At 42.1% G+C, this 27865-nt stretch overlaps 1 protein-coding gene and 1 non-coding gene across 2 annotated transcripts in view; both read right to left on the bottom strand.

Moving 5' to 3' along the window:
* LOC136875434 (KH domain-containing, RNA-binding, signal transduction-associated protein 1) overlaps window positions 1-27865 on the bottom strand; it is a 1072163-nt gene that overhangs the window by 540779 nt on the left and 503519 nt on the right. The gene's annotated exons all lie outside the window — the stretch shown is intronic.
* On the bottom strand, window positions 6340-6412 carry TRNAK-CUU (transfer RNA lysine (anticodon CUU)). Its single transcript has one exon. It is a non-coding gene; the product is annotated as a tRNA-Lys (tRNA).

Below are 27865 nucleotides of genomic sequence, written 5' to 3'. Positions count from 1 at the left end.
GGTCTTATGAGATCCCATATCTGACACTGCTTCTGAGGCAACAATGGGTAGTGTTTTTAAAGCTCCTGTAACAGATGGCTAAAATTAAAAATTAGCCCTTTGGACATTCATTTTTTCCAGGTTAGATGAAAAAAATTATTTTCCTTGTTATACCACGAATAGGCTTCACTGTTTGCTGCCTTTTTATTTTAGTATCTTAATATGAATGCTTGATATCATTTTTTCTCACAGATTTTTAAAACTTGGAACGAATGTTCTTTAGCACATAACTAGAGTCGAAACTCAGAAAGAGAGGGCGATTTTGGTCATTTGGATGCTGAATTTCAGGAGAGATGGTCCCATTGCACAAGTCTCTTACCATATTTACATTAACTGTGCAGTTGTCAACAACCAACCGCAAAATTTTAAAATCTGTGTCTTCAACTTCAAAGTTAATTTGCGCAGTTGTGTACCCGTTAATTGGCGAGTAAAATAGAACGCCACAGGAATCCGAAAATATGTGGAGCCCTCGAAACGAAGAGCACAGACGCCTACTTGCAATCCTGTCGCTAAGTCCGGATTCTTCAAATTCACCCTCGGAGTATCCTAGAAATCGGTCAAGATTACGATCATGGTGTACTCTGGGATTGATAGCCCTTTCATCTCTCATAAGGGATCTTAACGTTTCCTCCAAGCATGTCAAATTCATGGCTTCGTAATAGTCTTTGTTTAATTTATTTATTTGTCTTTTTGAAAGTACACAGGCAGTAGGCCCAATACAGTACCTTCTTAACACAACAGTACTTATAATGCATACATGTAAGTAAAGATAATACATAATAATATTGTTGAAGATAATAAAGACAACGAGGAAGAATGAATGGAAAACACATATACAGAGAAAATGACAACCCAGAGTACATCAATGATTATTTCTACACTATGAAAAATCCTGGAATTGAAACAAGGATATAACTAGAGTAGTAAGTGACTATAATAATAAATACGTTATAGAGCACCTATTATATAGAAAAAGGAGTCTCAATTAATAAATTAGAAATTAGAAACACAGGCCTTTAAATGTGTTTTCATGACAGTGTGTGATTCAGAAAATAAATCTATTCCTGCAGCAAATGTGTTGTAAAATCGTAGCATTTTAATAAATGGCGAGTTCAAGTGATGAGATGTTCTAGATCTTGGAACTTGAAATACTGTGTTCATGCGAGCTCCAGCTCGTGGAACATGAAAAGAGATATAATTGAGCAATTCTATTGAATTCAATTTATTTCTTACGTTTTTAGAGAAAAAAATTCTTCTTCTGTTGCGCAGCGGCGTGATCCGTGTTGATGTATCAAAAGGGCAAAAATGTCTTATTTGTTTTATAATACAGATACCGCAAAAACTTGTTTTGAACAAATTCAGTAGTATGTATTTGTTCTTTAGAACACGGATCCCAAATTACAGATGCATATTCTAATTTACTCCTAACAAGGCTAGTAAATAACTGAATAACAATCGATGATTGAGTAAATAATTTAGAACTCCTTATTATAAACCCGAGTATACGGTTGGCATCGCTCGTTATTTTTTTAATATGGGCGTTGAATGTTAATTTTTCATCAAATATTACTCCCAAAGTCTCTTATTGCCGAAACTGTTTCTAGTTCTGTATCTTTTATATAGTACGCCGCAATCGTACCTTTCTTTTTCCCGGTAAAAGTTATTGATTTACATTTTTTCACATTAAGAGACATATGATTCATATCGCACCATTGTACAACACGATCAATGTCCTGCTGTAGTTCATCCTCATCCTTCTTGTTATGTATTACTTTAAATAGTTTTATATCGTCAGTAGACAGCAAACAACTGGCATGACGAAGATTATTCGGCAAGTCGTTAATCAAAATTAAAAATAGAAGGGGACCCAAATTAGATCCTTGAGGAACACCGGAGTAACTAATGAAGTTGTCTGAGATTTCGCATTTAAAAGACACAAACTTACGTCGATCATTCAGTTAAGTACATAACATTCGAAGTAGTGGTTTCGAGAACCCAAACTGGTGTATTTTTTGGACAAGAATTTTATGATCTACCTTGTCGAATGCTTTTTCGAAGTCTGTACAGACAATATCCGTTCTTCCGTTGTTATCCAATACATCATACAGTGTCTGAGTAAATCCTACAAGATTTGTAATAATAGATCTATTAGGTAAAAATCCATGCTGAAATTCTGAAATACCTGCCTTAATGTGATTATAGATCTTAAAATGTAGAATATGTTCGTATACTTTTGCAAAGGCGTCAATAATGGAAACAGGGCGGTAGTTAGATATATTTTCATGAACGCCTGCCTTCGGAACTGGTGTAATTTTTGATATTTTCCACCTTTCAGGGAAGCAAGACTTTTTTAATGAAGGGTTGAAAATGAAGTTTAGCTGTGGAACCAATATTTCTGCACAACCTTTAATTATATAAGAGGGATATTAATGAGGGGTGTTATTCCAGTTTCTCCATTCTAAAAGCCAACATAATTCTTAAGTGTCTTTTGATGCAGAAGTCGGAGGCAGTGAAGTGATCTAATAAATCTGTAGCCCATTGGCGATTTTCTTTCTCAAAGGACAGAAGCTTTTAACGTTGTTTCTCCATATCTTATATACTTCTTCCCACACACATCTGTCTGTTCTAACAGGAATAATGCTTTCATTTATCCATTTCCACCATCTTTCCTTGTTTTATTAACTTGATCATGAAATGCAGAATTTTCTACTTTCTTCGAGGACTTAAGATTTTTTATTTTATTTTTTAGCTTGTGTATTGTTTGTCTCAGGCGCTAGTTTGATTTCATTTTCAGTATACCTATTGCACTTTTGGAGTGCTAGCTTTATGGTCAGCAAGTGGAAAAGAGACTTGAATTCCTATTTCATTTGTGGTAGGCCTACTTGCGTAATCCGGCAAATTCAATATATTTTCACAATCATCTGTGGAACACTGCCTTCTTATTTTGTTTGGAGTTGTACATGTAGCTTCCGGTTTTGGGAAATGTCTCTTTCTACGCTCGACTACAGGTGTGACACCCTCCGGTTTGTAGGCGGGATAACCTAGGTATGAAGACTGAAGGGACTCTATTAGGAATAAGTTGTTGTACTTAAACAGAAGTCTCAATATATAAAATGTAAATTACAGAATCTGCATGACGTCCCAAGCGACCAAAGGGAACTTAATTTGCCCCCTGTCTAGATATAGCAATTCTCCACTTTTCGTTTAAACCTGGATTGGCAGGAAACGAATGAAAACTCCAATGTTCTCCTTTCTTTGACGAATCGGACTTGCAGTACACAACAATACACCATACTTTATAGTGTATTGTACCATTATATCTGACCGCAAGCATGGATATTTAACGCAGTAATAATTTTGCAGTAGGGCGCCGTTTGTGAGGGCGTGATGCTATACAGAGCGCGGGAATTGAGAAGGTGATTTCCCGAGGCAAGGCGGGGTCAGGTGTGACGAAGAAAGAATATGTGAGGAAGAGAGAAAGAGAGATGGGATTTTGTCGGAGGGAGAGACCTGCCATCTTAACAGAGATTTTTAGCGGGAGCAGACAGGCCCACCACATTACGGAAATTGAGCCGTAATTCCCGTAATTGAAGGTTTTTCAAGAAAATAAAAAGATGGAAATGGTTACTAGAATTTTACGAAGCGGTAGATACTTCTAGGTTTATTAACATATGATTAGATCAATAAATATGTACCAAGCAGAACCACCGTGGGAAGCTCTGTAGTGACCACATTCCAGACTCAAGTTGTTTCTCGGGACTTCCCCTGGCGTCCTTTGGTGTGCGGCCTCATATAAAAGCTGAGTGATATGGGGGAGATCATCCAGTTGACTATCATATTGCTGCCGGCCCGCGTCGCACGTCTGCCTAGATTGCTCCAGAAACCCTTTGTTCAGAACAAAGACTGTGTGTAATTATTACAGTGCGATTAATTACTACAGTGCGATAACTTTGATCCAGTGGATAGGAGACTTACGGAGACAGGTGTGGATCTGTAAGTGGCGCTATATTCAGATACCTATCAATGAGATCGCGTGTGCTTAATGCTATCAGTAACAATAGAAAGCTGTACTTGCAGACTCGACTAAATAGCGGTAGGGGCGAAGCTCCCGAGGTGCCGAGGAAGTGTGGACAATAGACTGAGGAGGTCTATATCTATTCTCTGATAGAATGTTGAATCCAAATTAAGCGGGCGTAAAACAATAACTGAGTGGATAGTTTCTAGAGCAGAAAATAGTTTGTAGTACAGTACACAATTTAGCGAGTATGCAGCTATATGTGAAGGGAGGACGAGGAGTGTGCATTGCAAAGTGTTAGCGTTGTGTGCTAGCTCAACCTAAGTAAATGTCCAGAATGTGGCGTAGTGGTTAAAGTGAATCTCTCATTATAGTAAGAAGTCGAGGTATTCCGAGGGGAGTGAGCGGCTAGAACTTCAGAACGTGGCTTCGAAGACGCCACCTTGAACGAGGCATCCCTCAAGAAGAAGGCGGCACTATGGACCAGCGGGGCAGGAAGAATGAACTCCAAGAATCGAACCTGGATGAGACATCTATCATGATGGGCTAAATCATGCTAGCCATACCCGGAGGGAGAGACGAGGAGATTAATTAAGATAAGTGGACCAATGAATTATTAGATGTATGGTAGAGTTAAGATATCACGCAGAGATAGTAGAATTAAACGTGTAAATATTCATATAGGATTTGATGGTGGCCCATCAGGCTGCATATTAAGATTGTTTGATATATCTAAGGATAAGAGTAGTTAGATTTGTTTTCTTGTATTTTTATGTAAAGCGGACAATGAGGTAATATTTGTTATCGCGGCAAGACGTGGTGTGCCTTGTGATACATATTTGTTTGCGTACTATAGACCGGATATTTTTCCTTTGGGGTCGATCGTGAAATACATTTTACTTGTAGGATTTGGTAATATATGTAATTCCCATTATATTCCAGGGGAAGGGCAGATATACCTGCGTTGTGTAAGGTATGCAGGCTGATGACATTTATTTAGTTAAGGGGCTCTACTTACGTGTGTTAGACGGGCGTAAACTATAGCGGAGGCGCAGGTTTTAACGCTATTCGACTCTGTGCTACTCTGCCAAATGTGGGGTTTGAACCTCTGACTCCCAAGGTTACTGTTGTCGCGCAGCATATTGGTGGTGATGGTTTAATATGATTGAATTGTAGAACACTTCATGTGATTCGACTGCGACCTGAGTGGGTGGTTAATTGAAGTCAGGAGCGTGATGTGAGATGTGTTTTTCCTCACTTATTTTATGCCATTGGCTGGTATGTGTAGAAGCTTGAAAGTCCCTTTGTGAAAGAATGTAGGGTAAGACGTCTAGCGGGAGTGTGTTTACAAGTTTTTTTGTTGTGGAAGGGGGCTCCAGACCCGACTTCAGGTCAAGGTTCGCCTGCTCCGTATTGGGGTGAGCTCGGCCAGTTTTAAAGTGCTCTGGAGGTCGGTCATTCTCCTTTGGCAGGGAGTATTTTTGCAAGACTGTGCGTCATTTATTGTTATCCATTTTACCTCGTATTCCTTTCTTGTTTGATTCGCGTTCTTAAGGTTGTGTATTCTACTAATGTGATCTTGGCACTATGCTACTGGTATGATTGCCCTGTTGGCACAAGTTTCTGCCTGGTGGACGTGGGTTCATGTCCGTGTACATATGAAATTGAGGGCGCTAGAGTAGGTTATCTTAGTTTATTTTTATTTACCTATTGTGCTGCTAATTTTTGTGTATATAAATATCCCGGTATGGGAGGAAACTTTCATCATAGCGGTAATCTCTGCAGGTATCCTTAATTCTACCATTATATCATTTTATGCCGCAGACATAGGGATGTAAGTTCCATGTGGGAGAACACATCCGGTTTTTTTTTCTTGGTTCACAGATCGACAAATTTCAGCATAACGTCATCATCCAGACTGTATTTGCTTTGTTGTCTTTTTAATTTGTAGAGGTGAGCCTTCGGCGCACGTATTTTGGCACTACAGGTGCAATCCTTGTAATTAACTGTGTTGTGAATACAAACTTATGCTCAAAATTCTGATCATAGCGAAAGTGTTCCTCATTTGGTAGCTTAATGTAATATTGAGTTCCCCATGATCCTCTCGTCATAAGAACCCAAATTATCGACCATTTCTGCCGACGGTAGCTGAGCTGGTGCCCGTATGCAAGAACAGAAGAGCAGGTAGGTATCATCCTGCAATATTAATGTGCCCTGTAGGGCATATAATAATGTCGCCCGTACTTAGGGGCCAGTCTTGAGGATTGTAGGGCATATAATAATGGCGCCCAACGTGGGGTACGAACCCACGACCCTGAGATTAAGAGTCTCATGCTCTACCGACTGAGCTAGCCGGGCTGGTGCCCGTATGCAAGAACAGAAGAGCAGGTAGGTATCATCCTGCAATATTAATGTGCCCTGTAGGGCATATAATAATGTCGCCCGTACTTAGGGGCCAGTCTTGAGGATTGTAGGGCATAGTATATGAAACTGACTTGGAGTTCATTTGAACATTAACACTAAGCGAAATCTATTCGTAAGCGTATTAAAAACACTTCTCTCCATATGTTAATACACTACAGCATATGCAAACTATAGCACAATGTCGAGTCATCCGGTGGCGATTCTGCGAACCTGGTTGGGGACGGTTTTAATGCTCAGAACTAGCGCACACTTCCCGACCTTGTATATTCGTGAGCAACGCCCCAACATACCTGTAACTCACACACAACACTATCCTCCAATAACACGCAGATTCCCATACACGACAGAAGCCGCCCACCCTCGTTGGAGGGGCTACCTCACAAGGGCTGCACCAGGCCACACGAAATTATTATATCGTCTACTTTAATATTTTTACTAGTGGTTTTACGTCGCACCGACACAGATAGGTCTTATGGCGACGATGGGATAGGAAAGGCCCAGGATTTGGAATGAAGCGGCCGTGGCCTTAATTAAGGTACAGCCCCAGCATTTGCCCGGTGTGAAAATCGGACTTCAAAAATTAGATCTGATTCGGTGCGTATTCACAGTAAGAGATTATACGCCAAGTCTCTCACCTTTCTTGATTCTACCTCGTATACAGAGTGAAGTCCAACTCCACCGACAAACGTTCGGAGGTCGTTCGGGGATACCTTCTGAGTATATTAGTATAAGGGACCCGTGGTCTTTAGTGGCTCGTAACAGAGTAATAATGTAATAAAGATTTATTCGGTTTGTTACACCAATCATCCTCGTTTCTGTGAACATACCTTCATATCAGTGAAAAAGCCTGTAATATGCAATAACTGAAAACGTAAGTTACAACACGAAAGACAGAGAAATGCAAAGCCTGTAATATGCAATAACTGAAAACGTAAGTTTCAACACGAAAGACAGAGAAATGCAAAGCCTTTAATATGCAATAACTGAAAACGTAAGTTTCAACACGAAAGACAGAGAAATGCAAAGCCTGTAATATGCAATAACCTCAGTGACTTTCATATCGTCAAAGGCATGGATGAAATAAGACAGGTCAATGAAAGCAACATTGCACTGTGAACATTAGATCTCGCCAGCAAAGTCTTCTTCCTCCTCTTTTAATACCGCTTTTCCCACACCTGCAGGATCGCGGATTGGAACTGCGTCGCACATGTGGATTTGGCCCTGTTTTACGGCCGGATGCCCTTCCTGACGACAACCCTATATGGAAGGATATAATGACTACTGCGTGTTTCTGTGGTGGTTGGTAGTGTTGTATGTTGTCTGAATATGATGAGGAGAGTGTTGGGACGGACACATATACCCAGTCCCCGAGCCAGAAGAATTAAGCAGAAGCGATTAAAATCCCCGACGCGGCCGGGACCCTCTGAACCGAAGGCCAGGACGCTGAACATTCAGCCAACGAGTCGGACCTCGCCATCAAAGTAAAATATTTAATTAAGGAAAAACAGATTACGCTATAACCACTGAAAGGATATCCACGGTTGATGCCTTGAATGATAACACTGAGTTTCAAAATTATTTGGAAAACGCTTTTTTAAACGCATGTTCTGGGTTGTATACAGAGGTAAATCTGCTTCTAATTTTCAATTACCGAACAAGTAGCTGCGCGGTTTGGGTCATGTACCTATCAGGTTGCATCCAAAAGACAGTGAGTTCAAACCCCACCGTCGACAGCCCTGAAGATGGTTTCCCGTGATTTCCAATTTCCACACCAAGTAAATGCTGGTTCGGCTGCGCGGTGTAGGGGGCAACGCGTCCGCCTGTCACCCGGCGCCCCCGGGTTCGATTCCTGGCCAGGGCAGGGATTTTTAATTGTAAATGATGAATATACCTGGCCTGGGGACTGGGTGTTTGTGTCGTCCTTAACGTTCCTTTCCTCACATTCAACACTCTACACTTCCGCAATTCCAATTACACGCAGGCGCATATGGTGCAAGTAGTGGCAAAAGATATCTAGAGGTCGACGCCACGAACAAATATATATATTTTTTAAAGCAAATGCTGGGGCAGTACCTTAATTAAGACCATGGCCGCTTCCTTCCAACTCCTAGGCTTTCCTATCGCATGTTCGCCATAAGAACTAGGCCTATCTCTTTCGGTGCAACGTAATGCAAATTAAAAGCACAACAATAACAAGGCTCGTGGTGCATTCGATGGTATGTTTACAGCGCTACAACTCCCATGGGTCCGCCTCTGTGGTGCAGTGGTTAGTGTGATTAGCTGCCACCCCCAGAGGCCGGGTAACTCTGCCACGTAATTTGGAAAGTGGTACGAGGGCTGGAACGAGGTCCACTCAGCCTCGGGAGGTCAAGTGAGTAGAGGTGGGTTAGATTCCCACCTCAGCCATCCTGGAAGTGGTTTTCCATTGTTTCCCACTTCTCCTCCAGGCAAACGCCAGGATGGTATCTAACTTAAGGCCACGGCTGCTCCCTTCCCTCTTCCTTGTCTATCCCTTCCAATCTTCCCATCCCCCCTGCAAGGCCCTTATTCAGCATAGCAGGTGAGGCCGCCTGGGTGAGGTACTGGTCATTCTCCACAGTTGTATCCCCCGTCCCATAGTCTGAAGCTCCAGGACGCTGCCCTTGAGGTGGTAGAGGTGGGATCCCTCGCTGAGTCCGAGGTAAAAACCGACCCTGGAGGGTAAACAGATTAAGAAGAAGAAGAAGAAGACAACTCCCATGGATGAGCTTTATCCTCAACATTCGACAAAAAATTTGTCGCACGTGGTCTGCAGAATGGGAAAGATCTCAGCTTTTTTCTAGTGTGAAGATGAGAAACCAGGGGCTCGAGCCCACTGTGTTCTGACAGCAAGCAAACAACTGCGTGACTCGACCGGTTAGCGAATTCACTCCGTCAATGGAAGTTTAATAACTAGAATAGATACCATATTGATGTACTGTATGACATCACACAGAATGAACACACTTTCAGTACACGGGACTGTAGATCACAATGGTTCAATCTTCTGACATCAAGCAGCAGCAACAACAACTTTTCTAGTGTTTATATACCTTTTTCCTTCCAGTGCACCTGGTATAGTATGCTTCAGTGGTGCACAGTTTATTTAAATGTCGAATATATCCTTCCTATATTGAGCTTTTGTGGCTCAGGTGACAGCGCGCCGGCCTCTCACTGCTGGGTTCCGTGGTTCACTCCATGGCTAAATGGTTAGCGTGCTGGCCTTTGGTCACAGGGGTCCCGAGTTCGATTCCCGGCAGGGTAGGGAATTTTAACCATAATTGGTTAATTTCGCTGGCACGGGGACTGGATGTATGTCGTCTTCATCATCATTTCATCCTCAACAAGACGCGCAGGTCGCCTACGGGAGTCAAATCAAAATACCTGCATCTAGCAAGCCGAACTTGTCCTCGGACACTCCCGGCACTAAAAGCCATACGCCATTTCATCTCATTTCAGTGGTTCAAAACCGGGTCACTCCATGTGAGGTTCGTGTTGGACAAAACGGAGGCAGGACAGGTTTTTCTCAGAGTACTCCGGTTTTTCCTGCTTCAATCTTTCATATGATTTCATCTGTCCGTCATTTAATCATTGCCGCAGAAGAGTGCGATAGGCTTGGCAGCCGGCACACTTCCTATCCTCGCCGCTAGATGGGGGCTTCATCCATTCCATCCCTGTCCATGTCGAATGACAGGAAACAGGCTGTGGATGTTCATTTTATATATCGTCGTTGCCGGGACGAAGCCTCCCATGTGATAATATTTTTGGAGATATACTGATCCGCAGCACATACATTATGAAGAGCGAGAATACCTTGAAAATATTGCACCTTTAATGACTGCCTCTTACCGGCCAAAGTTCAGAGCTAAATAGGAGGTTTTGTCCAGACAGCGACGATATCCTTCCCTGTTCGCGGAATGCTCAACATTCCAGTTGTTGAAGAGATATGATAACCTGGATGAAGTTCCAGATTGTGCCGAGCCGTCTACTGAGAAAATAGATGCTGACCATTACATATTACCTAAAGCTGAACATTTGCACCGTATTTCACGGAGACCACCCGTTGGCTTGGACACCACAATGGCTCTCTTGACAGTGGTTAACAACTCACAAAACCAGTCTTGCTCATGCATACGTACAACGTTGAACTGGTTTCAAGAATACACCAACAATTATGTGACAAATTCATAGGCAGTAGAGGTGATCTTGCCTTAGCTATTGCCCTAAAGAGCTTCATACTTCCACTCTAACCAGTGAGGGATAAAAGCTCCAGAGTTTGAGTATGGTTAATCATACTTCAATGAAACGAGAAACAAATTTATTAACACCTCTTCAGTGCTTGTATTGTTCTGTTAATTTCTGTGTACACGATGCTCTTCTTATTCTTCTTCTTCTTCTTCTTGCGTTGCGGCCTTCTAAGGACCACGTTACAATTTCAATTGTTCCTCCTTAGTTGTTCTTTCCTTTTCTTCCAGTATTCTTTCATTGTTTCACTGTGTTTCTTTTTCCTGTCTTCAGTCCACTTTGTGCCTGTTTTCCTTTCCTTCCTCCCCTGGAATCCTTCCATTTGTAAGACTTTCTTCCTAAAAATCTTTCTTGACTTCTTGAATCCAGGTGGTAGTTGATGCTCTATTGATATCCCTTATCATCAGACCTGGGGTTCCCGGCCAGGTCAGGGATTTTTACCTGAACCTGAGGGCTGGTTCGAGGTCCACTCAGCCTACATGATTAGAATTGAGGAGCTATCTGACGGCGAGATAGCGGCCCCGGTCTAGAAAGCCAAGAATAACGGCCGAGAGGATTCGTCTTGCTGACCACACGACACCACGTAATCTTCAGGCCTTCGGGCTGAGCAGCGGTCGCTCGGAAGGCCAAGGCCCTTCAAGGGCTGTTGTGCCGTGGGGTTTGGTTTGGTTCATAACGAAGAAGAGGGCCGCGGTTTGTTGGCCATTCCGCATAACGATACTTATCACAGGCAAGCCAACTCCGCTTGAATATGGTACAAGGAGAATGAGAGTCAATCGGCCAAGTTAATTCGAACCTACCACCCATCAGATGATCACATTCTCCATCCCGGTCGGCAGTCTCAAGGCCACCATCGAACCGGTAAAATTATTATTATTATTATTATTATTATTATTATTATTATTATTATTATTATTATTATTATTATTATTATTATTATATACACTTCTCCACAGGAAATATGGGTAGTAACGGGGCACCGACACAGATAGATCTTATGGCGAACATGTTATAGAAAAGCCTAGGAGTTAATTAAGATAAACATAAAATACCCTACAATCACAACAATGGTCAATGAAATATTATTGTTGATCACTTGTATGTGCTTTCTGTATTGTAGGCATTCATATTTCGTTTTCTTCTGACTGTGATATTTTTATTTATTTGCAATTTGCTTTACGTCGCACCGACACAAAAAGGGATAGGAAAGGGCTATGAGTGGGAAGGAAGCGGCCGTAGCCTAAATTAAGGTACAGCCCCATCACTTGTCTGGTGTGAAGATGGGAAACAACGGAAAACCATCTTCAGGGCTGCCAACAGTGGGGTTCGAACCCACTATCTCCAAGATGCAAGGTCACAGCTGCGCGGCCCTAACCGCACGGCCAAATCGTCCGGTACTCTATAATATTAGGACATTTAATGTAAAGGGTGTCCTTCCTTCTTTCACAACTTCCTCTTTTCTTATTCTTCAGGTGATCGTCCCTTTACGACGTTTTCCTCGGTTTTCATAATCATCTTCACTATTTTCTTTGTAGATGTGGACGGATGATCACACGGTTTTACACCTTAAGACAGTAATGACAAAAACCTTCGCCAGTTAACACCATGTCCGTGTTAGCAACGCCCGGCACTGATATGGACTAAGCAGCAAAAGTTTGAATTCATGAAATCTATTATCATAGTCATTATGGCAAAACTGTAAAGACATAAATGATCGGAACGTGTATTATCTATATCTTTTGTTATGCAATACGTTTCGATAGGACCTATAACAGGTATTTAATATAATAAATTTTAGTCACCTTCCCCTAAACTACCATTTCATTCAGCGCGAAAAAAGATTTATAGCCTAGTCTGTCAGGCTTTATTCCCTAACTACATACTCATATTCATTACATTATTTTCACCCATTTTCTCGTTGTTTGACGTCGATATGGACTTAACAACAAAAATCGAAATTCATGTTATCATAGTAAAAATGTAGTAAGACATAAATGATGGAAAATTTACTTCTGTATAACTTAAGATATTCGATGGGTCCACTAATAAGATAAATAAGGAAACTGCCGTGGTCTTAATTAAGGTACAGCCCCAGCATTTGCCTGGTATGAAAATGGTAAAACATGGAAAACATCTCCAGGGCTGCCGATATTGGGGTTCGAACACACTATCTCCCGGATGCAAGCTCACAGACACGCGCCCCTAACAGCGCGGCCACGTTGTCCGGTGAATTAAATTTTAGGTTTTCCCCAAACTACCATTTCACTCAAAGTAAATAAAATTATTTATAGCCTCGACTTTCCATTCTGATTTTATTCAATTCTCTTCAGCCATTTTTCTCGTGATGCGCATGTAGACAGACAGACATGACGGAAAATTAAAAAGGGCATTTCCTTGTTACTGTAGACACAATCGATACGTAAATGCCATTATTTTTAAAATTCTGAGCAATGTGCAGACGAAACTCTTATTGACAGGCTTTTGGGCTTATGCCGTGTCAAGAAAATAAGGTGAAATTCTTTTTCGCAGAGAACTGTGCTCTGCGTCATAAGAAGACAATCTCGACTGTCCACGAGAAAGGCTTCTTAAACAATGACTTTTTGAAATTTAGGGTGCGTTCATTCGTCACCAGATGGCTCCGCGGACGTGGCACAGCGCTAGCGCTCGAAGCGGAAGCTGATCGAACCATCAGAAATCAGTCTAAGAGGGTCACATAACACGTGTACGTAACATTACATTGATAGGTGTATGACATTGACGCAGATCTAGAATGAAACATCTGGCGATGAGGAACATACGAATTTGGAAAACACCGAGACGAAATAACAATAGTGAAGGGACAGGGAAGGGAACTACCTACGTAAATTCTTAATGGCTCGCAACCAGGTATTACTTAATTGATAGCCAGTGTCCCTGTTGAAATTGTTGAGATTTCTACGTATTTCTACAGCTTCCCGTATAATCCTGGACCTGCAGTGTCTAGTGTGGGTAAGAGCTCGAGCATCTTGGAACATGACATCATGACCCGACGACAGAGCGTGCTCAGCTATTGCCGAATTTTCTGGCTGGTTGAGACGGACCGTGAAAGCATCAATGGCAACAACACTCTCATTTCATATACAGATTAAAAACTAGACCTGGTCATTACACAAGTATCGTTTAATTCCAGCGCTGACGCTCCAGTGTCTATGGCGCATTGCCTCGTACGACCTGTGGCATTGCCTATGCAACGCACAACATTCGTCGGTCTGTTAGTTCCAGTACACTGGCTACAAAATTGTCTCGGTAATACATACAGATATTTCCTTGGCATGTGTAATAAATCCTAGTTCTCATCTTGTATACGTCATAGCCTTTTGTTAGGGACCCAGACCCTTGGCCAGTGATGTCAACCCTGGGTGGGTCCTTCTTGTGACGTAATTTAGTTCACCTCGCCGGCTATTGTCAGCTTTCTTCTAGGCGGAGAAAGTGGGGGCGTGATGCACGAGCTGCGGCTCTTCACTGTTGGAATAGCAACTTGCAGGTGTCACAAGAAGGTCTCACTTTCTTCCATTCAAATAATAATAATAATAATAATAATAATAATAATAATAATAATAATAATAATAATAATAATAATAATAATCATAATAATAATAATAATAACTGTAACGCTTCATAAATAGAGCGAGCTGGAAAATATCCTAAAAGAAGAGCAAAAAACCATTAGGAAAATTTTAGGACCAAGACACACGGAAGAAGAGTACCGCCTCCAAACCCGGAAATCCACAGAAAAATTATCTAATATTGCGGCAGACCTCAGGAAAAGAAGGCAAAAATGTTATTGACTTTCAGAAATCAGACTAACCCACCAAGTTCATGAAAGAGTTGATAAACTGAAGAATTTCCCTCGGATACAACAAACAAAAGAGGACAAGAAGAACGCACAAATTCAACCTGAAGAAATTTTGAATCGAAATATATATAGAAAGAAAACTGACAAGTGGAAAGTTACTCCAGAGATTGAAGTACCATAAAGAGCAGGTACCAAGTGGACGGAAGAAAGGAAGAGGATCTTTATTGAACAGGTGACAGCGTCCTGGAACCTCCGCAAACGAAATCATAAATAATAATAATAATAATAATAATAATAATAATAATAATAATAATAATAATAATAATAATAATAATAATAATAATTGTTCCGGGGTATTTGTGGAACGCAGAGAGAGGTAAAAGAAGGTGCGGGCTTGAATGGGTCTAACTACAACATCAAGAATTGAATTAAAACTTTAATTAAGGTTATATTTCTTTAGAATTTCGAAAAAATAACAAATAACAACATGACAGGTACAATTAGGAGTCTTGAAACAAGAGTTGGAAAAATCCAAGATTTAGATTTAGGACTAACAATTATGGGTTTCAAGCCCCTAGTTTTAACATTTCTGAGCAACCAGTTCAAGTTTACAATTCAAAAGGAGAAATAATTTAGTGAAGGGCAGAAATCCCCTAATTCAAGAGCACTTGCTCCCTAAATTACAACGTCTAGCCTTCCAGAGGCTATTACAAAATATTGAAAAAGCTAACAGGCTCTCAGTTTCTTCCAGCCTACTCAAGGCAACATCAGAATCTAACAATCTCTGGCCTCTCAAGGCACAACATACAAATAGAAATAGTTTTATACAGGGATATCTAGTACCCAACCTACAAGGCCTTTGCGAAAGAGAACAGGTTAAGTAAATGGCCCGAACACAAACTGTATGGAGGCGTACACTGCGCTCCCGGTAATGAAAAATTAAAACCTACAGGGCTCTCGGCCGATGAAACAGGGGCTAATCCCAAGCTACTGAGGTGACTCGCATGGAAATTACTTTAATACATTACAACAGAAAAGAGTTATCAAAACGTAGTCACCTCAAACCAAGATGAAGGGGAGCTCGAGAGGGTAACCCACTCTCTATCCCCGATTTACAATTAAAGATTTTGTGAAGTTTTTACATTAGCCGAAAGAAAAGTTACATTTTAGAAAAGTATTGTTACATAATTAAGGATTCGGACCTTCCCCTCGGATTGATTAGCGGATACAGCAAGAAAGATATAATTTATGTGGCCATTACCTTGTAGATGTTCCGCTGGCCGAAGAAGGAGGCGCCCCGCCTCCTGCCTTAACACACACACTTATAAAGACGGCGATCAATTGACAAGGAAACTCCAAAAGCCGCAACTTATATACCCTCAGGGAAGGTTTGAGAGAATTCAAGACTAATCCAGACCCGCCCTCTCAAATTTTATTGGTGAATTCAAAGTGAACAAGAAATGCGGGATTGGTTGAAAATTAATTACAAAATTTATGATTGGCCAGATTCAAACCTGGCGGAAAGAAAAGGACGTGTCGCCAACCCACAAATAAATGAACAGAGATTCAGTTATAAAAACCTAGAAATACGAAACTTCTTTAAGTTGGAAGTTCTTTCACCTTGCACCAGAGTGCATGACCATAGGTTTTGTAGTGTCATCTGTGGAAAAAAGTCCAAACTTCTTGATGAATGGCAAACAAAACAAGGAGAAATTCTATCAGTTTAGGAAACCTCACAATAACACTATTCCTTAATTTTTCAGTGGTGACATCTTGCGATTAAAGTTCCAAGTTTAGGTATTATCGGTTTCACCTTTTGATCGATAGGGGAGTTTATAAAGGCGCTTATTTTAAATGAGCGGAGTTGAGGTGTACCTCCCGATACAATAATAATAATAATAATAAATAATAATAATAATAATAATAATAATAATAATAATAATAATAATAAATTATTGTGTCTATTTCTAGCCTGGTTCAATCCTTTTGAGGCAGACCCTCCGACAAGGGTGGGCGGAATCTTGCATGTATAGCAAACTGCGTGTTATTGTAGTGGAGGATAGTTTTGTGTGAGTTGCAGGGATATTGGGGACAGTACAAATACCCCATCCCCGAGCGAAGGGAATTAACCAATTAAAATTAAATTCCCAAACTGCCGAGAATCGAACCCCGGGCCATCTGAACCTAAGGGAACTAATGCTGATCATTCCGTCAAGGAGACAGGAATAATAATATTAAGAAGAAGAATCTTATTATATCAAGATAAAAGGAAGTCTTTCTTCTAAAATGACATCGCGTCTCAAGTGTTGGACAGAATTTTATGAAATTTTGCATGAACATTTTCAGACGAAACTTGTCACACAACTGTTTTATTTCAAAATGTTGACTAGAAAATAAATTATTTACGCAATTATTTTCAAAAATAATAAGAAGAAACTCTCTTTTCCCTTTGTGACAATCAAATTATCAAAACATTTCTCTCGGCACGGAAGTCCAGCAACGGCAGTTAATTTCATATAACCGCCAGCCATAAGACAGTCTGCGCGGTTGCTTCGTTACACTTCCGTCACACCTGTTGTGGCGCTAACTTGCCCCCGTACCAGCGAAATTAACCAAATGGATAAAATTCCCGAACCTGCCGGGAATCGAACCCGGGATCCCTGTGACCAAAGGCCAGCACACTAACCATTTAGCCACGGAGCCGGACATAATGTACATAAATTCACCTTTCATCAATCTTCTATCTATCTCTCTGTCTATCGGTCTATCTATATATCTAATCTATCAATCAATGTTTTCATTCCACTCCCTCAAGGGGAGGGGCGGGCCACCTAAAGGGAGTTGCACGGGAGGAAGAAGGTGGGTAAAGTGGGATTAAGGATGTTGAGCTGGATATGGGAGGGGAGGGGTACCTTGGCTAAGGTTGCTTTATTAGATTTTTTCTGGTTGGGAGGGTGAGCGCTTTTACATAAAGTATGCATATATTCTGATGTGAAAAAGAAAACAATACATAACATGATTTAAAGAAGCAATACAGCGTAGTTAGAAGATGATGGATGACCCTGCTGGAAGGCGAAGTGTGTTTGCAGATCGCCGACGATGTGATGTTTACATCTTACTTATGCATGTAGCTCAGAGGGCCTTTGTCGCGCCGTTGAATGCGATGACCACCCAGAAGCTTCGTGGAACTGACTTACCGGCGTGCCACCACTAAATTTTTCGTCGCTTAACCTTTGATCGCGATTATTCCCTGTTATGTTCGTTCCGCTGGATTTCTTCATAGTGCGTAATTTTACCGGCAAGTGTTGAATGGTTAACATTATCAGTATAGAAAACGCGACAGAAAATCCCGTTGCAAATTGTCTAGGTTTACAGTCACTTAATCAGAAACTCTACTGGTTTTCGCTATAATGCCATTTATATTTGTTAGCCTGTATATTTTGGAACTAAACGAGACCAGAATGTTGTAATCGGTTGAGGCGTTCACTTGCTCGGCACTCCAAAGTGTACTGAACACGCGTATTCAACTACTCAAAGCGCGCGGCTCCCACGAGATGACGTTGCATAATCGCATTAAATTCATCACAGTGACATTTATCCGAGGTCTTCAATTACCTCGCTACATCGTAATATCGAATGTACCATTTATAGTTTGCCAGAAACAGCTTGTGATACACAAGTTGATTTTTCGTAACGTAACTTTCCGTGCATGGAGGTATGCGGAGTGAAACATTGTCACGTCAAAATGTCATTGTAGCTTAAAACGATATGGTGCATATATTTTGTTTTCACTGAATCACGCCTGAACTGCTGGATTAATTGACCTGAAATTTGGCATGGGTATGTCTTAGATATTCAATACAAACACATGCCTAATCTGAATTTTCAGTAATTAAGCGTTTCAAAACGGGGACCGTTAATATTGCTTTTTCTTAACGTCGCGATAAGTCATCGAATGTTTTCGGCGACAGAAGGGTTGGAAAGGGCTAGGAGTTTCCAGCTGACTCACTAGTTTCTTCCAGAAAATATGGAAAGGGCCTACGGACAGAGAGCTGGCACGTAACAATATTAACACCGAGTGAGTTGGCCGTGCGGTTAGGGGCGCGCAACTGTGAGCTTGCATTAGGTAGATAGTGGGTTCAAACCCCACTGTCAGCAGCCCAGAAGATGGTTTTCCGTGGTTTCTCATTTCCACACCAGGCATGTGCTGGGGCTGTAGATTAATTAAGGCCACGGCCGCTTTCTTCCCGCTCCTAGCACTTTTCTACCCCATTGATGGCTATAAGGCCTATTTGTGTCCGTGCGATGTAAAGCAGGTTTAAAAAAAACAGTTAAAAGAGGAAGGGTATCTAACCTCCAGTCATCGTGGTTTACATATAGATTCACTTGAAAATTTTCCCGTTTCCTTTCGTTCTTGAGAATTCAGAACAAAAGTAAACATATTTCGGCTCATATCATACTTGCAATTCATTGTAGTGCCTCCGCACACCAATAGCTGTAAGCAATAGTTTGTGAATGACCCCTGACACGTTAATAATTTCCGTGTCCTGAGAAAGACGACCATTGGCCTTCGCGCTTGGAGTCCTTGTCTGAGAGAACAAAAGGAAAGGTAAGAGGCGAAGACAGGTAACCACAAGCAATAAAATATTGAATTTCTGGAGACAACCTCGCTTGGAGATGTTGCTGATAGCCAGTACAGCAGGCATAAGCTTCTTTCAACAGCTGCGTAATGTATGATACCTTGAGGCTTGGAGTCAGTCACATTCAACGAACTTCTTCTTCATCATCATCATCTTCTTCTTCCTCTTCTTTTTCTAATCACAGAAGATTGGCGACCTACAGCAAGCATTTTCTTTTCCTATTTTGGGCTTGACGTGTTATGCATGTCGAACTATTTTCGGAGGTTCCACGTCAGCATCCTTTGCGCCATCATCCAAGTTTCCCTCCTATGATCAGGTTTATCAGACCATATTTTTTAGTGCAGAATATGTGACTGGAATAGGTTGCTTTCCCTTATTTGCCACGGTGAAGACTTCTCGTGATTTCCCAGCACGACAGTGTATCCCCTCATTAGTGACGTGGTCTAGCCATGGCATGTAGAATATTCCAAAAGCCCGCAAGATTTTTCGCATCTATTAATGCTGGAATAGAGCGAGATCAACCAGCTTGCTAAACTAAGGGTGTATTCTGCTCGAAGGCACGTCCGAACCTCCGCAGAGATGTGCGTAAGCCGGAGTTTACGTACGGTAGGATGGCCAGTTCCTTTCCGCTCCTCCGCGTGGTAACCCATCCAAATATTGATCTAGCCCAATGATGCTTAACTTCGGTGTTCTCACGGGATCCGGTGTTTCAACACAGCTACGACCGTTGGCACAAGCTTGCTAACGTAGTATATTTCTTAAAGTCTGAAACACTGTAAGTACTGGCCTTATTTTTAGACTCCAAAATTTTAGGAATTGTCCGGCTCCATGGTTAAATGGTTAACGTGCTGGCCTTTGGTCACAGGGGAGCCGGGTTCGATTCCAGGCAGGGTCGGGAATTTTAACCAAAATTGGTTAATTCCGCTGGCACGGGGGCTGAGTGTACGTGTCGTCTTCATCATCATTTCTTCCTCATTACGACGCGCAGGTCGCCTACGGGGGAACTTGTCCTCGGACACTCTTGGCACTGAAATAAAATGAAATGTCGTATGGCTTTTAGTGTCGGGATGTCCCAGGAAGGGTTCGGCTCGCCAGGTGCAAGTCTTTCTATTTGACTCCCGTAGGCGACCTGTGCGTCGTGATGAGGATGAAATGATATTGAAGACAACACATACAGCTAACCCCTGTGCCATTGGAATTAACCAATTAAGGTTAAAATCCCCGACCCGGCCGGGAATCGAACCCGATAGCCTCTGAACCGAAGGCTAGCACGCTGACTGTTCAGACTCTTGGCACTAAAAGCTATACGCCATTTCACTTTTTAGCCAGTGATAGCTTAGAATGCAAACTAGAGTATGGAGCGGGTAACAAGTAGCCTACCTTCCACAACGGTAATGTTATGAGACTTGCATAAACATTAGGAGTATGGTCCCGTAGAACCCCTAGAATTTATGTTACTCTTACTACATAACGGAAGAACTGGTTAGAAGAAACTTCCTAATAACCAAATTAGTTTGTATCCAACCTATTATTGCATACAAATCCGGATTCTATTTAAGCCAAATGTTCCGTGGTCGAGACCATATCTAACAGAATTTTTTTAAATACAGAAGATTTTTTTCATTAACATTCGGTAATAAAATTTCATCTACCGAGCTCGATAGCTGCAGTCGCTTAAGTGCGGCCAGTATCCAGTATTCTGGAGATAGTGGGTTCGAACCCCACTGTCGGCAGCCCTGAAAATGGTTTTCCGTGGCTTCCCCACTTTCACACCAGGTGAATGCTGGGGCTGTGCCTTAATTAAGGCCACGGCCGTTTCCTTCCCACTCCTGGCCCTTTCCTGTCCTATCGTCGCCGTAAGACCTATCTGCGTCGGCGCGACGTAAAGCAAAAAAAAAAAACTTCATCTGTCATTCCTCTTCACCCTTGATATGCAATTTCCAAAATATTAGTATTATTTTGTTTGATAACACCTCTTAAAAATATTTGGTGCATGCCATCATATCAAAAAACAAAGCAAGTTTTCCAATTTCTTACCCCTGCGTTCCATTTCTTATCATTCCAAAAAGAATAATATAAGTAACAAAATCCTCAAATATTTATTTATACTCCGTGTGTGTTTTCGCCTCTTCATCTTAAAACAACAAATCCACTAACAGGCACCACAGAACACGCAATAATGAATACATTCCTCTAATTAAGATTGGCGTCAAGAAGGGCATCCGGCTGTAAAACAGGGCTTCCCGTATAAATTTCTCTGTTAATAAATGGAAATTTTTAACTTGAGAAAAAAGCTGCCAAAACATAACATTTAAACTTATCATGTGCAATCGATGAAATTAAATTATGGTTTCCTTCTGGGGACTTCATTTTTGGTATAAAGGCCAAAGGCAGGCATTTATACAAGTGGAGGCACATGCCCCCCCCCCCGCCCCTAGTGCACCGTCACTGCATTGTCTTACATAGAAGACTTGCAGTGGTGTCGGCGGTTACAGAGTGGCTTCGGTCTACAGGTGAACACGGCCGGTCCGTGGTTCGACGGCTCTGCACTCCGACCGGCCAACCGAGCATACGAGGGGTGGCCGTGGCTCTACGTCTCTGCATTCGGGAGACGGAGAATGGCTGGTCCCCATCGTCGGCTGTCCTGAGAATGGTTTTCCGTGGTTTTCCATTCTCCTGCAATAAGGCGAATGCCGGGACAGTACCTAGTATAGGCCACGGCCGCAATTCTCTCACTTTATGCGCACTTCATCTTCAACGTAACAAATCTCCCGGCCTGTTACTGTCTAGGAGGCCCGCCGTCCCCTTCAGGGACGGTATAAAAACGCTTTTAGTAATAGTGTTTCAACGGCGCACTAGCGCCAGCGTCTTGGAAATGTTTAGCAAACCAACTGATGAGACAACTGGTACACTGGGGCGAAACGCCGGTAATTTCATGATTTAAAGGCCTAAGGAACTTAAATGTTTTTAACGTTAGACTTCTTTGGTCATTTTGTCATTTATTCCACAAGCAGTCGAGAAATGTTTTAAAAATACAAGTGGACTTAAACTTTTGGTAAGTACTGTACTTAGCGACCAGGGTTTAAATCGCGTTTGGCACATCGTAAAGCTTAGGTCATCATCACAGACATAACAATGGGCCGTGGTAATTATTGTGCCACTGCTGCAACCTGTGAGACCAGTCCTGTACACTCGTAAGTCAACCATGACATTTGTCTCCCACAGCAGACAATTAGACGGGAGCGTGAGTGCGTCCAGAATAACAGAATTCAATCTCTAGGCACGACCAGTCAGAGCTTGTGGGGAGCCCAATCGCTCATGCGACTTGGTGTGCCGCGTTAGTAGAGAATTGCTCGCATCCTTCCATTCAGGAGTAATCTGCGATGATCTATACCAGAAGGTGAACACGTTATCGATTAATAATTGCCCAACATCTTACGTCGCGATGTAAATACGCATTCGGAAATTCACCATCGCAGCACCGTCACATCGTAGGCTCATAACGGAACGACTTATAACCAGGAGGGATAATTTTTATTTATTATGACATTTAAACGTTTTGGATCGTACAGTTAACATTTTGATGCCATGATTACATTTGTAATCATGCGTTTAACAGTGTCCTGAAGAAAAACGAAATTTGAATGTTGATCGACAGGGGAGGTGGTATATAATTTATAATCACTCGATTATGTGCCAAGAGCCTGTATTCAACCCACTATCTCCCGGATGCAAGCTCATAGCCGCGCGCCCTTAACCACATGGCCAACTCGCCCTGTATCATCATCATCACACCCATGAATCAAGTAGAAAAACCTACACTAAGCGAGTCGAACATGTTCTCAGACACTCCCGATACCTAAACCCATACGCTAAATAATAATAATAACTCCTAGTAGAACACACATTTTAAGTACTATAAATTGTTTTTTATTCCAATTTCGTATTCCTTATCTAGATTTCATTTTTCTTGGGTTTCATCCCAACGGGCTTCATTTTTAAAAACAATTTTACAAGTTACTTTGCGTCGTACCGACACAGATGGGTCTTATACCGACAAAGGAATAGGAAAGGGCTACGAGTGGGAAGAATGTGACCGTGGCCTTAATTAAGGTACAGATCCAGAATTTGTCTGGGTGAAAATGGGAAACCACGGAAAACCATATTCAGGGCTGCCGACAGTGGAGTTCGAACACACTATCTTCTGAATGCAAGCTGATAGCTGCGCGCCCCTTACCGCACGGCCAACTTGCTTCACTTCCAAAATTTATGATCCTAACTGTACTGGCTGCAGCAAATATGTCATTCGCTGAGTAATTAATCGCTACTTGTAAATAAACCTCTAAAGGGTTCCAACCGTATTTCTGCATGGCTTACATTTCTGTGGGTATTACTTAGGTTTCAGCTGTACAATTAATTCGATGAGGCAATATTTCAACAAAGGATTTCTTTAACGAGATTCAGCGCAATGTTTATTATTAAAGAGACTGCGTTTGTATGAATTAATCTTCCGTGAAGTTGCCGATTTCTCTCGTACCTTGACCTCGATCGCGAAGGTTTTTGCTCAATATACAAAAGGTCTTGCAGACCGCATGGTAGCTCACGCTTGTCTGAACATTATCATTACGTCATTAGATGAGCAGCTAACGGCGCTTGCTATCACAATGCGAGTGTAGCCACGGCACAGGGGAACTCACAAATGTTGCACCTAATGTGCTTAGCCATTTCCAACCCAAAGTACATAAAGTATTAAGAAAAGTAATTTTCTTCTTTATTCTTTCTTAATCCGTTTACCCTCCAGGGTTGGTTTTTCCCCCGGACTCAGCGAGGGACCCCACCTCTACCGCCTCAAGGGCAGTGTCCTGGAGCTTCAGACTCTGGGTCGGGGATACAATTGGGGAGGATGACCAGTACCTCGCTCCGGCGGCCTCACCTGCTATGCTGAACAGGGGCCTTGCGGGGATGGGAAGATTGGAAGGGACAGACAAGGAGGAGGGAAGGAAGCGGCCGTGGCCTTAAGTTAGGTACCATCCCGGCATTTGCCTGGAGGAGAAGTGGGAAACCACGGAAAACCTCTTCCAGGATGGCTGAGGTGGGAATCGAACCCACCTCTACTCAGTTGACTTCCCGAGGCTGAGTGGACCCGGCTCCAGCCCTCGTACCACTTTTCAAATTTCGTGGCAGAGCCGGGAATTGAACCCGGGCCTCCGGGGGTGGCAGCTAATCACACTAACCACTACACCACAGAGGCGGACGCAGTAATTTTCTCTAAAATTATATTCTAGGTCAGCCATTCCCAAACTGTGGTCAGCTGACTCCTGGGGAGGCGTGACGATAATCCAAGGGGTCTGCAATAATAATTAAATTTGTAAGTATTTAATGAGCGAAATTTTATTGTGACTGATAGCATGTGTATATGATGATGCTGGATTTAGAATGTTAAACTAGTACCTAGTATTTCTTGTATTTTTTTTCCATGGAATTGCTTTTTGTACTCGTGTTCTTGTACTGTAGGGGCTGCCTGGCCGAGGCGATAAAGGCGTGCTCGGTTCGCCCGGAAGGACGTGGGTTCGAATCTCCATCAGGAAGTGGTAAAATTTAAGAAACGAGATTTCCACTTCCGGAGGTGCATATGGCCCTAAGGTTCACCCAGCCTGCACCAAAAATGAGTACCAGTTTAATTCCTGGGGGCAAAGGCGGCTGGGCGTAGAGCTAACCACTCTACCCCATCACGTGCTGAGGTTAACAATGGTGGAAGCCTTTACCTTCCACTCCTCCAAGGACCTTCCTGGCCTGTACGGAGGTGACTTTGCATTGCTTTTTTGTTGTTGATGTTGTTGTACTGTAGTTGTTGGGTAGTTATATTTTTAACTTTACTTTATTATCACTTGCCGTAGCGGCGATTAGAGGGGGGAGGGGTTCTCTTCAGACTCCCGAGGACCGAAAGTCTTCCAATCTTGGGACCACCGTCGCTCCACATCAAAGTTCTCACTGATTAGTCTTGCAGCTGTCTTCATAGGGGCTGGCTTGAACGAAGTTTGGTTAGACAAGTATCAGGTATGTCCGCATGAATAGGAATATACTTATTTTGGGGTATCTTTGAGTACATTTTGACCACAACCAAGAGTGAAATAATCTGCCCCAAAACAAGTTCGATTATTTGGTGCTGAATATGCCTCGTGTTCAAGCATCTCTCAAGCCCAAGGTGGCTACACGTGGTATTGATCCGTCACTTAACGAACGCCAATTTTCTGTTCGAAATCCCGCATTACCAACTTTGTGCTTTTGTTGCTTTTCTGTTGCTTTTGCATAGATGACTGCGTGTTGTTTTTCTTTGTATATACACATAACAAAATAAAAAGTGCACAAAACCAGAATAAGCAAAACTTTTTTCTGAGGCCTGTATAATACTATCTCGTAGTGTTGCCAACGTCAGAAACAACAACATCCCACAAGTGAGGGTCATCAAAACAAAATATGATAATTGGTACTGTAATCTCTGTTAGCACACAGTATGCGAGCATGGCCGGTTAAGATAAGACTTCGCTTACTCAACTTATCTCAGTCAGCCGTGGTAGGCAGTGAGCTGACTTATTTTTCTCATAAGTGACATCATTTTCTCCGAACAGAATGACATGTGAATCGAGTGTTCCACCGTAAGTTTGGCCCAAATAGTTCGAATGAAGGTAATTACTGTTCATTCGGTAATGTGTGACGTCCTGAATACTTTGAAACTGCAACGTTGTCGTAGCTCTATTAGATCTCGACTGATTTCAATTTACGCTAGGGGTGATCGTGACTTGCGCACCTCGCGTGTAACGACGTCTGGTCAGAGCTCTGGCTATCCCTTACCAGTGCGATATTCGGTGGAAATGTGTGAGAGACATTGATGAACGGTGTCAGTTGCGGCAGGGTACACTCGAAATCTTTACTATCTCGTGGTCAGAAATATTCATTTCAGACAAGAAATCAAACCACCCTGTACCTGCTTAAACACTCTCTCTCATTGGTCATATCCATCAGACGCGTTAACACATCCACACACATCTGAAGAGTGAGGGGAGGTGGAGGAAGTGGAAGTACGAGAATATCTAGCATGAACGAAACACACGCAGAGGGGAAGGTACTTTCTTCCCCGCCCGCCCACACGTCCCACTGGCTCGACAATGAAGTCTCTGGTAAGACCCCAACTAGAGTATGGTTCCAGTGTACGGGATCCTCACCAGGATTACTTGATACAAAAACTGGAATAAAATCTAAAGAAAAATAGCTCGATTGGTTCTGGGTGATTTGACAAAAGAGTAGCGTTACAAAATTGTTGCAAAGTTTGGGCTGGAAAGGCTTGGGAGAAAGAAGATGAGCTGCTCGACTAAGTGGTATGTTCCGATCTGTCAGTGGAGAGATGGCGTGGAATGACATTAGTAGACAAATACGTTTGAGTGGTGTTTTTAAAAGTAGGAACGATCACAATATGAAGATAAAGTTGGAATTCAAGAGGACAAACTGGGGCAAATATTCGTTTATAGGAAGGGGAGTTAGGGATTGGATTAGTTTACCAAAGAAGATGTTGTATAATCGAAACCGACTTTCAACCTATTAGGTCGTGTTACGTACATTTAGTACGTGTTAAAGAGATGTTAAGTAAAGAACCAAAATGGCCAACCAGACACCAGTGGGATCGGAACCCACAACCCACAACCGACGCGAAATCGGGAGGTTGTGGGTTCGGATCCCACTGGTGTCTGGTTGACCATTTTTGTTCTGTACTTAACATCTCTTCAACACGTACTAAATGTACATAACACGACCTAATAGGTTAATTGAATGGCGTATGACATTTAGTGCCGGGAGTGTCCGAGGACATGTTCGGCTCGCCAGATGCAGGTCTTTCGATTTGACGCCCGTCGGCGACCTACATGTTATGATGAGGATGAAATGATGATGAAGACAACACACACACCCAGTCTCCATGCTAGCGAAATTAACCAATGATGGTTAAAATTCCCGACCCCGCCGGGAATCGAACCCGGGACCTCTGTGACCAAAGGCCAGCATGCTAACCATTTAGCCATGGAGCCGGACAAAGTCGGTTTCGATTACAATTCGGTCGTGAAAATTCAATATTCAAGATGATGGATACATTTCCAAATTCTTTGGAATTATTTGAGAAAAGACTAGGAAAACAACAGACAGGGAATCTGCCACCTGCGTTTGCCCTAAATCAGATCAGTATTGATTGATTGATTGATTGAATGATTGATTGATTGATTGTACGACTATCGGCTATAACGACTCTGCGCAATTTCAACTGTATTTATATTTTTATTCTATCGAAGAAGCACAAATTATTCTTTGCTTTTACTTTAACTATGCGAACAATGAGGTTTTAATATGTAAAACTGAAGTGCTTTCATTGAATCTAGATCAAACATAATAATAGGTGTACGGTGATCACAAAATATATTATGATTGCCTTGTATAGACGCTGGAATAAGCTCCCTTGTGTTTTCTGTTCCTCTGTTAGTAGCACAATAAACCGTAATACGTATGTTTACATCTAGAAATGTCACATCTTTATGGCAGTCTAGTGTCTTCCAGGCCTCATTTGTAACTCGTGAACTGACTTTTTCTCTCTCCCCCCTCAAGCTT

This window comes from Anabrus simplex, chromosome 6 (genome assembly GCF_040414725.1).
Source record: "Anabrus simplex isolate iqAnaSimp1 chromosome 6, ASM4041472v1, whole genome shotgun sequence".
NCBI lineage: Eukaryota > Metazoa > Arthropoda > Insecta > Orthoptera > Tettigoniidae > Anabrus > Anabrus simplex.
The sequence above is the reverse complement of the archived record's forward strand: the minus strand, read 5'-3'. Positions and strand labels throughout refer to the sequence as shown.